The sequence below is a fragment of the Apium graveolens genome, chromosome 2 (assembly GCF_009905375.1).
Source record: "Apium graveolens cultivar Ventura chromosome 2, ASM990537v1, whole genome shotgun sequence".
NCBI classification, from domain to species: domain Eukaryota; kingdom Viridiplantae; phylum Streptophyta; class Magnoliopsida; order Apiales; family Apiaceae; genus Apium; species Apium graveolens.
Genome location: NC_133648.1, coordinates 150,958,321 through 150,970,436, shown reverse-complemented (window position 1 = coordinate 150,970,436; position 12,116 = coordinate 150,958,321).

Sequence of the window (12,116 nt, the reverse complement as noted above, 5' to 3'; positions counted from 1 at the left end):
CAGATGTCTTTATTTTATGATCCTAGTACTTATATATCTCACTGTTATCTTAGACCTTTCAGATTTGTATGCTTTCTGAACTATTTAGTTGGTCATCTACTAAAATGTCGTCGCAGGGGCCTGTAATAATATGCATTCTTCTCCTGAGGTTTTTTGTATTTTTTATTTGGACAAACATATCTTCACTTCAGTCTTAAGGAGTGGGCGTCAGGAATGATCTCTGTTCAATTCGATTATGAATCTGTTTCGGAATGTATGCAACTCCATTATTCAAAGGCAAGGCTTGCTCTTTTGAACAGAAAAACTATAATGTAAATCATGATTCAGCTGTTATACTTTGGTCGAGTTGGTTATGATCGAGAACTATAAACATGGATTAGAGTAGGTGTATATAATTGTGTACAAATTTTGTACATAATATATGACAATTGATCTGGGATGTTTTAATTGATTTTGTTAATTTAAATACAGGAAGTTCATTTCAATTAAAACACAATACGTATCATTATATACAAAATTTGGTACACCCTGGACACCAAACTTTTTCAATAAAGATATGGTTTACATCGAGAAACTCATGATTCGGCTGTTATACTCTGGCAGATTTGATTATGATCGACTAGTATAAAGATGTGTTATTCATTAATGACCTCATGTCAAGCCACCTACTAAAAATATTGACATAGCCCCAATTCTTCTTATGGAACGGTACTCGCAATTATAAACTTGACCCATAATTATACTACCTCTAATCCTTTTTATAGGATGTTTTAAAAAAACTTTTACTCCCTATAATCCTTGTTATAAGACGTCTGCTCCCTCTAGTTAGGTGTGAGCAAAATCAGATATTCGGTCCAGTTTTAATTATATCCAGTTTTTCGGATTGCTAAAATTACATTCCGTATCCGGATCCGATTTAACCGGATATCCAGATATTCGAATATTCGATTAAACCGGACCGGAAATTGGATTATCCGGATCCATTTAAAACTTCCATTTTTTTAAAAAATTATGATTTACGTGATAAGTAATACATATTCGAGTTCTGAAACTGCATGAAACTATACTTTTGTCATCATATTATTAGTTGAGAAAAATAGTGACACGTAAATTAATTCAATATATATATATTGATTGTAAATTAGCGAACATGATCAATATAAACATATTTCTAATTGCACACTTATATTGAATTTGTTCATATCTATTTTTTAGAATACTTGTCAAACATAAATTATTATTTCTTACCATCACTTATGTCAAATTTGCAAGCATGGTCAATATAAACTTGTTAATATTGATATTACACACTCATATCAAATTTTTTGATGATATTAATGAAGGAATGATGAGTAAATTAGATATTAAGCTGAAATTTTGAAAGCCCCGGAGAGAAACCGTCATAATGTCGCTAAATATTTTTTTAAAAAATCTAAAATAAATATAATTTATCATGTATTTATATATATAATTTGATTTTTATTAAAAAAAGTAAAAACCGGATCGGATCCGGATTCCGGTTTTATGAAAAAATGTGGTCCGGATCCGAATCCGAATCTATACAAAAAAACCGGATCAGATATCCGGTCCGAATTATTCGGATCAGATATCCTAATTATCGGATTTTTTAAATCGGATACCGGATCGGAAATTCGGATAATCCGGTTTTCGGATTTTTATGCTCACCCCTACCTCTAGTCCTTTTAATATGACGTTTTAGAAAAAAACTTTTTTAATCCATATCATAAAACGAGTGTTTTTATTGGTAGTTGATAAAACAATGTACTTGTTTCTTAATAAAAAATATATTTTGTTCTATTATCTTATAGAGCTATTAGCGTAAAAAGGTATTTACTATGTCCCCATTTTAAGACTCGTTTCATCCCACACAACTATTAAGAAGTGTTACTAATTGTTGACGGAGGAATTTGGGAACAACAAAACTTGAGGTTAGTAGCCGGAAACAAGATCTGTGATGGCGGTTCTTTATTGGAAACGTGAGCAGTAGTCGGTGGATTCGATGAACAGTATTTGGTGGTGGTGATTATTGGGGGCTGAGATTGCTTAGGGTTAGTGGTGGCTCCTTTGCGCTCTCGCTTCTGACCCCTTACAATGTGCCTACGTACCCCTATTTATAGGGGATCAAGCCCACGTAGTTCTTGGGGAACAAGAAACCTAATGGGCTTAGATTTCTTATCCCGAGGCCCAATAGGAAACCTACTGGAAACCGTCTTCTACTAGCTTTAGGAATGTCCGCCGATGAGGCCCAACCACAAAGGCCCAAGGCTCGTCCGCGGCTTCGAGACTTCACGGATAAGGCATCTCCCTGGCCAAGGATAACCCTCCGCTACCAGTTGTTTCTCTAGTCCGTGGACGCAGGTATAGCCGTGGTTCACCCCAAATGTTGGACGCATCCTTGTCCCCCGATAAGGAGCCCTTATCAGATTGCAGGACAAGTGATCCCAAGCTTTTGGGTGCAAAGTGCAGGATACTCTGAAGTCTCCCAACGAGGACACCCATTGACTACAGAGACAGAGCTCCCAAAGCACACACCAGATTTCACCTCACATCCCCAATGAGGACACCCATTGACTACAGGAGGAGGCCTTCAGTCCAGGCATACCCCTGGAGGTCTCTGACCACGGACACCGCCTTTCCTGTAGATATGCTACAGGAAGGAGTTCCTCAATAGAGTACCTGCATCAAGTAGGTTAGTAATAATAATCTCCATCTTCCTTGAGCCTTCTAGAGAATCCACCTAATCAGCACATAAAAGCTATACTTATGTCCAAGTAGAAATTCAAGGCGCGCCCTAACATCTCTGTATGTTGGCGCCGCCCTGTATCACCAACTTTTGGTTTCTCATACCATTTTACATCATAAGGCGCGCCCCAAACTATTCATCTTTGGGGCTGACTTTAATTCTGCCCAAGCCACCGTATGGACATGTCGAAGTAATCATGTTCAAATGATCCACCCAAGGAGCCTTCCTTACCTAGGGCGCGCCCTAAGGCTCTCTATAGGACAGACTCCAATTAAGCCACTCATCTATCTTTTTTCAACGATTGGACGCGCCTCATCATGTTCAAGGGCGCGCCTTTAAGGCAAAACGATCACGGGCCACTCAACTGTTTAACCAATGCAGCGCGTTCTCAGGGCGTGCCATCTGTTTATGGAAAGTTAATCTTATCTTTTCCTAGTTTTTAGGCGTTTCTCCTTCAATTTTACCTATTTTATCAATCTTAATCTGAATATTGTTTATACCAACATTTGGGCATAACACTAATCGACCTGGGTACCTTGTTCAACCATCTTCTAGTACACACATGTTGATTAATTCCACTTGTAAAAGAATAAAAAGGTATATACGCCACTATATGCAAAATTATTTAAAATACAAACTGCAGTATTTATGCTGACAAAACACGTTTTATGCTGCATTTTGTCCATTGTTTTGGAGAATACGCACATTCATGTACATAATATACTCGGAGAGGAAAGGGATTTGGTGGAGAATCAAACTCAGAAATTTTGTTTAACGTTCGCTCTTTTGTCACCTTAAATTATGATTCTCCTAAATCTTAACTAAATCCTTCTTTATAATATTTTAGTCAATCACGTTATTCGTATTTTTTATTCAATTTTAAACAATAAGAGGTCATAACTAAAAAATAGACCAACTCAAATTATATTAAAAAAAATCCTTATTTACCATTCGCATCCGATTATGCTAATTATAATTAGTTAATAACTCTAATTTAAACCCTTCTTTATAATTAATAAGGTAACCACGTCATTGAGTTAATAAATCACTTATTTTCTATTCAATTTTAAACATTAAGATGTCATACCTAATAAAAAAATAGACCAATCAGATTCTATTAAAAATATCTTTAAGTACCATTCTCATCCAATTATACCAACTATAGTGTTGTGCAAGACATGCGTGTACAACAACAAGATTAAGTCAAATTGACAATTCTAAGTAAGTTGTATTTTAATCTAAGTTTACATTTTATATTGTAACACTTAAGTCTGTAAAAATGTAAATAGAGCAGACTGGAGTCTTTTTCTGTAAACAAGTATCAAACCTAAGAATTCTATCTGGAAGAAGATCAAGAAGATCATGCCTCAGAAAAATTATAAAGAAGCTTGTAGTTGAATAAATCTGTTTTACGAAAAATATTATAAGTCAAGATCTCTACAAGTCACAAATTTTGTGTTATAAAGAAATCATTCGAGAACTCCAGAATGACTTATAGAGAAGTGAGGAAAGCTACTAGAGAACTCAGAGATATCGACAAGCCAAATTGAAGACATGAAGATTGGAAATATCGATAAGTCATTTCTTCACTAGAGAGCTCTAGAGATATTGATAAGTCAAAATATCACTAGAGATCTCCAAAATATCGACAAGTCAAAATATCACTAGAGATTTCTGAGATATCGACAAATCAAAATATCACTAGAGATTTCTGAGATATTGATAAGTCTATTTGCCACTAGAGAACTCAGAGATATCGATAAGCCAAAGTGAGGACATGAAGATGAGAGATCTCGACAAGCTAAATTCTCCTAAAGAGAACTCAGAGACTTCTACAAGTCAAAACAACCATAGAGTAATGAGAGATCTTGATAAGTCATTATACTTATCGAGATGTCAAGTTCTCTATATATCAAACTGAAGATCTCGAGGTAAAACTCAAAGTACAAAGTGCAGACCAGTTCAATATCTAAGATTAACAATCAACAAACAATCTAATCAGTTGGATTGACAAGTCTACAAAAAGCATCTTGAAGAGTACAGGATCAAAAGTTAAGATTAACTGACTGAGTAAAGTCACAGGCGTGCAAGATTAGAAAAGATACACTAAGCCAGAAATAGAAAGATTTGATTTTCTAAAAATAGGGTCTACTACATGCTATTGCATGCTGTGTAATAACCAGTGTTTACTGTTCTATAAAGTAAACACTGGATGCTTTCCAAGTTGTAACAATTTAGATCAAAAAAATCTTGTATTCTCTCAAGGAAGAAGCTAAGCTCTTTATCAACAAAGAGCCTAGAAATTTTGTAGCAAAATTTTCTTAATTTTAATATAAAATTAAGTGAGTGTTGAAAGATATGTGTTCTTTACTATTACTTGTTTAATTTCAATTTTAACACATTTCACTACAAGGTTTAATTTACTTTGTTCACCACCATAAACAAATCAAGTAAAGCAGAAAAAACACCAAAACACATTCACCCCCCTCTGTGTGTTATTCATTACCTAACAAGTGGTATCAGAGCAAAATCTGAAAGTAAACAAATTAAGGATCTTCGAAGAATGAATACACAGAAAATCAGTAGCATCAAAATCCCTACTTTTGATAAAACTAACTACACTATATGGAAGAAGAAAATGTTGTTATTCATAAGGATGTACAATCCATTATATATTCAGATTCTCAAAACTGGGCCTTTCACTCCTATGGTTAGAGTTGAGGAATCTACAGATGGAGACATGGTCATCTCAGCTCATTATGCTCCTAAAGATCCTTCAGAGTACAGTGAGCTTGAGAAAAAAATAATATCCCTGGACAGTGGCTTGCAGTTGATCCTAATAGAGTCACTTGACAATGTAATGTACAATAACATTGTCAACTGTGACACTGCTAAGTAGATATGGGAAAAGATTGAAATACTCTGTGAAGGAACTGAGGAAATTAGATCTAATCAAAGAAGGATATTGATTTCACAGTATGAGGGTTTCATGGCTAAGCCAAAAGAAAGTATCACTGATGTGTTTGAAAGGTTTAACAAGCTGATAAATGACTTGCAGCTGCATGACAAATACTATGAAGCTGAAGAAGTGAACTAGAAGTTTTTGCTTACACTCCCTGATCATTTGGAACAAAAAATTTCAGCAATCAGAGAAGGGAGAGACTTGAGCAGAATTACTTTGGAAGTTCTATATGGAATCTTAAAAATATATGCATTAGAGATGATTCAAAGGAAATCATTAAGAGCTGGTCAACGGCATGTTGTAGATGATTCAAGTGATCTAATTTTCAATGAAAGCCATACCTCTAATGATGAGCCAAGATCCCAGACTCCAGTTGCCTCAACAAGTGAGCAAAGAAATAATGATTCACAGGAATAAGTCATACAGGAATTGGAAGAAGATGAGTTCTACACCCTGGATGAACTTGATGATCTTGATCAGTCAATGGCCTATATGTCAAGAAAGTTCTCTAACATTAGAGTAAAGAAGCCAAGATTCTTCAAGGGTAAAGAACAATCATTTAACAAAGACAACAGCTGGAAAGGAAAAGGGAAGTACACATCTGATAGCAAAAATGGTTACAAAACTGGATCTATTGACAGATGAAAGATAAGGTGCTATAACTGTGATGAGCTAGGCCATTTTTCTACAGAATATAGGAAATCCAAGAAAGCAAAGAAAGATAAAGCTTATCTTGAATTGGAAGCAAAGTATGAAGCTATTCTGAAGAAACAGCAAAGCAAAGCCTATATTGTAGAGGGAAAGAGTTGGTATGATTTTGATAATGATGAAGATGAGAAAGTTGGAAATTATGCGTTAATGGCCTTGGAGCAAGGAGAGTTATCCTCATCAAAATCACAGGTAACATCTCTTACCACCATTGATTTAAATGTGAGTCAATATAAGGAAACTGTAGAAAAGATGAGCACAAAAATGGTTCACATTCATACAAGTATGGTTGCTGCTAATGAAGAGGTTAGCAAACTGACAAAGATAAATGAGAAACTTGAAAATAAGAAATAAGAAATAAGAAACTGAGTTGTTGTTGGTAGAGCTTGAAGCTGTGAAACAAGAAAATGCATATCTGAAGAACAAGCTCAAGTGTGCAAGTGAAATTAAAGTAGTGCTAAGGGAGAAGCTGGAAAAGAATGAAGTCAAGTTAAAATCTTTCAGGAATGCATCTGAGTTTGTTGGAAAATACCATGAGAAGAACAAGTCATGTGCTAATATTGTTATTGGTCTTGACTATGATACCTTGAACAATAAGAAGAAAACTTTAGGTCAAAAAGGGAAAGCTAATGAAAATGATGATGTTCAAGTTATTCTAAAAAAGGTTGGTTCACCTGTGTTCAAAGCATGTGAAGTAAACTTCAGTGAAGAAGAGTTGATTATAAAGCAAGAGATTGCTGATGAAGACAATGAAAATAAAATGCAGAAACAACACAATCTTTTAAAGCTGAAGAGAAGCTCATGGACAACCAAGATTCCAAGACACCTGTCAAGGAAACAAAAACCGAAGATGCAAGAAAGAAGGAGAAAAATAGAAATGGGAAGATTGGAATAAACAAAAGCAACAATTTTGCTTATGTTGCAGATGCTCCAAGAAAGAAATCTGAGAAATGTGGCTCTGTGAATCACCTAACTCACCTTTGTAAAAAGGTTGTTAGCAAGCCAGTTGAAGAAGCCTGCAAATATAATAAAGCAGATGCAAATGATCCCTACTAATTATAGGACAAGTTTGATTGCATCCCTTGCAACTTGAAAGTAATGAAAAGTTGCCACAAGCTGAGAGTAGACCTCAAAAAAACAAAAATTGAGCTTACAACAGACAGAGAAAATGCACAACAGTCAATGAATTCTATTTTTTATGAAACAACTCATTCTACTTCTGCTAAATCAGTTAACAAGAAGAAAGTGCCGAACACTGCTTGGATTGCTAAACACACTTAAAACTCAATATGTGCGAGACAAAATGAAGAAGGTCATATGGATCATAGATAGTGGATGTTCCAGACATATGACAGGTGATAAGGCCCTGCTATCATAATTTAAGGAGAAGGCTGGCCCTTTGGTGACCTTTGGAGACAACAGCAAAGGATTCACAATGGGATATGGCAAGATTATTTCTGGAAATGTTGTCATTAGTGATGTAGCATTGGTAGCTGGTCTTGAAGTAAATCTTCTCAATGTCAGCCAGTTTGCAGACAAATGTTTTAAAGTTTTATTTAACAAAGAAGAATATATTTTCATCAGCAAGAAAACCAATGAAGTTTCTCTAAAAGGAGCAAGGAAAGGAAGCTTGTTTGTTGCAGACTTGGACTCAACAAATGAGGATGGTATTTGTTGCTTCTACACCAATGCATCTATAGAGCAAAACAACTTATGGCGTAAGAAACTCTCACATCTGAACATCAAGACAATCAACACCTTGGTCAAGAAAGAGTTAGTGAGAGACATGCCAAAATTAGAGTTTGCTCATTAAAGTTTGTGAAGCTTGTCAAAAAGGAAAAATGAAAAGATCAAGTCACAAGTCAAAAACTGTGAATTTCATAAGTGCACCATTGCAACTTAGTCACACGGACTTGTTTAGGCCAGTAAATGTCTTATCAATTTCAAGAAACAAATATGCACTTGTGATGGTGGATATTTTCTCAAGATACACTTGGGTAGAATTTATGTACTCTAAAGATGAAACTCCACATATCATAATTGAGCACATTAAGAAGATAGAAAAAAGGCTGAAGATCATTATTGTGTAAAGAGATTGAGAAGTGATAATTGGAATAAAATGGGTGTTCAGGAACAAGATGGATGAAAATGGTATAGTTACCAGAAACAAGGCTAGGTTGGTTGCAAAAGGCTACTCACAGGAAGAAGAAATTCATTATGATGAAACTTTTGCTCTAGTTGCAAGACTTGAAATAATAAGGATTTTTCTAGCATTTGCTGCACATTCAAATTTCAAAGTGTATCAAATGGATGTCAAGAGTGCCTTCCTAAATGGTGAGCTAGAAGAAGAAGTTTATGTGCAACAGCCACCTGGCTTTGAAGATCCAGAATTTCCAGATTTTGTGTACAAGTTACTCAAGGCTCTATATGGACTAAGTAGGCACCTAGAGCTTGGTATGATAAAATTTTTACTTAAACATGTTGTGAATATGTTGGGAACTTGATGATTTCATTAATAAAACACCTTAGTAGATTTAACTTAGTGAAAAATGTAGCACTCGACGGATGATCAGTTATAGTCTCGACGGATGACACAATATAGTCCCGACGGATGATGATTTGACATCCATCGAGTGAGTAACTTATGTAACAATAAGTCATGTAGCACATTTCTGTAAACACCTTTGTTTAGATTATGTAGTAGCATATAAGTCATGTTGACTTTAATTAGATATGTAGAATAGGTTGATTAATTGTACATAGATGATGTCTTGTAATTCTGCATAAATGAAATGAAGTCAAGTGCCAAATAGATACCTGACGGATGATCAACAAGGCAACCCGACGGATGATCAACAAGGCAACCCGACGGATGATCATGTACCCGGCGGATAATCAATTCAAACATCTGCTGACAGTGACAACACAATCACATGTGTCGAGTGTATGCAAAAGGAATGTGGAAGCCTATTCAACTGGGTTTTTGAGAACAAAGAAGCATTGCCATTTCCATGCTATTATGAAGATATTCAAAGATGCTGGAATAGAGTAGTGAAGCAGCATAGTATTAGACTTGATAGGTTTTGTTTTATTATCTTGTCTTATTACTGTGTAATCTTGGTGATATATAAACCAAGAGTAGAAAATAGAACAACAAGAAGACTAAGCAATACATTTTTATCAGAGAAACAATTGTAAGCTGTATCCTTAGCATTTCTCTGTAAGTTTAGTTGTTCTTATTTTGTAAGCAGCTGTGAGCTATTCAAGCTTTACAGGGTTCTCTTGATATATATATATATATATATATATATATATATATATATATATATATATATATCTGGTGGATAAATTCAAATCCACCAGAAAGTTTTAAAGACATATATTTTTTATTATTTTGTGTTTTGATTCATATTTAACTTGTCATTCCGCACTTTGCAAATCAAAACACCGACATATATATGTTTTAAGTTAGAACACTTTATAATTGAGAAAAAGTTTCAAGAATTCCATTCAACCCCCCTTATGTAATTCTTGTTGCATTGTTAGGGACTAACAAAACATGGTTTTACTAGAGGCACTATAGACAAGACTCTCTTCTACAAGAAGCATGGTGATGATATGATCCTAGTTCAGATTTATGTGGATGATATCATCTTTGGTTCTACCAATGAAAAGCTTTGCGAAAGATTCTCCAGGATTATGCAAAGTGAATATATAATGAGTATGACGGGGGAATTAAGTTACTTTCTTGGAGTTCAAGTCAGTCAAAGAAATGATGGAATCTTCATCAGCCAAACTAAGTATGTCAAAGATTTGTTGAAATTTTTTGGTATGGTTGATTGTTCACCTGCATCTACACCTATGTCTACAATTAGCTGACATTTTTACTAAACCTTTGGATGAAGCAACTTTCACTAGACTTGTAGGTGAAATTGGAATGCTTAATTTTCCATCCTAAGAAAAGAACTCAGCTAATGTTTTACAGCAGATTAATTTCTAGTAAATCAAAATTAATTTAGTTTAATTGAAAATTAACTGAAATATGAATTATAAATACTGCAGAAATCTCTACATATTTATTTTTCAAAAATAAAAATTCAGCTTGGAATTTTTCTAATTCTAAGAAAACTGTCTAGCTATTAATTTACATTCTTGATCTGTAAAATTAACACAAGGCAGAATCAAAGTGATCAAAAGTATATAGAGAACTGAGTTCTCGATAAGTCTAACTGACTTATCGACAAGTCATTTTAAGACTTCTCGAATGAGTTCTCGATAAGTCAATTTACTGACTTCTCGATAAGCTTATTATGACTTACCGATAAGTCATTGTAGAGTTCTATAGTAGTGTTAACTCACAGAGTTCTCTACAAGTATAACTTTTAGAGTTATAAATAACTCAGAACTGAAATAATATAATTTAATAAATTATTTTGGAAAAATACTTTTTAAAAATTTATTCTGATTTTATTTTGATTTATTCAAATAAAAATTGGAAACAATTCAGTCCATTTTGGACAAACTGTGTATTTATTTGACATCTTCATAAGTTAATTTTTAGTTCTCTACAAGAATAAATAAAATGACTCATCGATATATTTTTCACATCTCAAAATAACTTCTCGATAAGTATACTCCAAACGTCTATTTTTGACTTCTCGACAAGTCATTTGCTTTTACTATAAATACCCAGACATCTCGATACATATACATACTTACACCTTCGAGAACTCTAAATGACCTAGCTTTTTCAATCCAAATCTCATTTCAACTCCTTTTTTTTCTTACCCACTACACTTCATACTCATAACAATGGCAGCCAACACTATTGTACCCTTCATCCCAAAGGAGACTAACTTCCTTGCATTCTTGGATGCAAACCAAGCTCCTGAAATTTTCAAAAGTTTTGTCAAATTCTTATCTGAGACTTACTTTTTAGGGGATCTTACTGCTAATCCTGTGCTTTACTTAAATGTGTTAGGGGTGTTTTAGAACACAACAGTAACAAGGACAATTATGCATGAGAACCAGGGTGTATCAATTATATTAAACTGCACAATTAAGGACCAACATGTGGAGATCTTTGAGGATAATGTCAATATGGCTCTAGGAATACCTATTGACAAGATGGTGGAGGCTCTAACTCGGGATGAGCTGTATGAATTTATGGACTTCATCAACTATTCTGAGAAGATCAATCTGTCAAGCATGATCAAGAAGCACCTGAGGAGAGAATGGTCCTTCATGTTTGATTCAGTGATAAAGGCTTTCACTTGCAGGAAGTCAGGGTTTGACAACATATCTAGTGTTATCCAGAAGCTGGTCTACTCAATGGCTCACAACAAACAAATCAATGTAGGACACTACATACTTAAGGAGTTGAGCACCAGGCTAACTATGCCATTGGATCAAGAGGTAATGAAAATTTTCTTCCGAGATTCATTATGTCTGTTTTAAACTATAAAGTGAATGACATACATCTGCTAAATGGTGTAGATAGATCACAAATAGGCAATTGTAAGCAAGTGTCCAAAATTTTATTTGGATCACTTAAGGTTCCAGGGCTAATGCTCAATCTAGTACAACAATGGTTCCTGAACCTGTGGAAGTACAAACACAGGAACACCAACAGGGACCTTCCAATGCTGAGACTCTTTCTTCTATACCTATAACAGCTAGGAA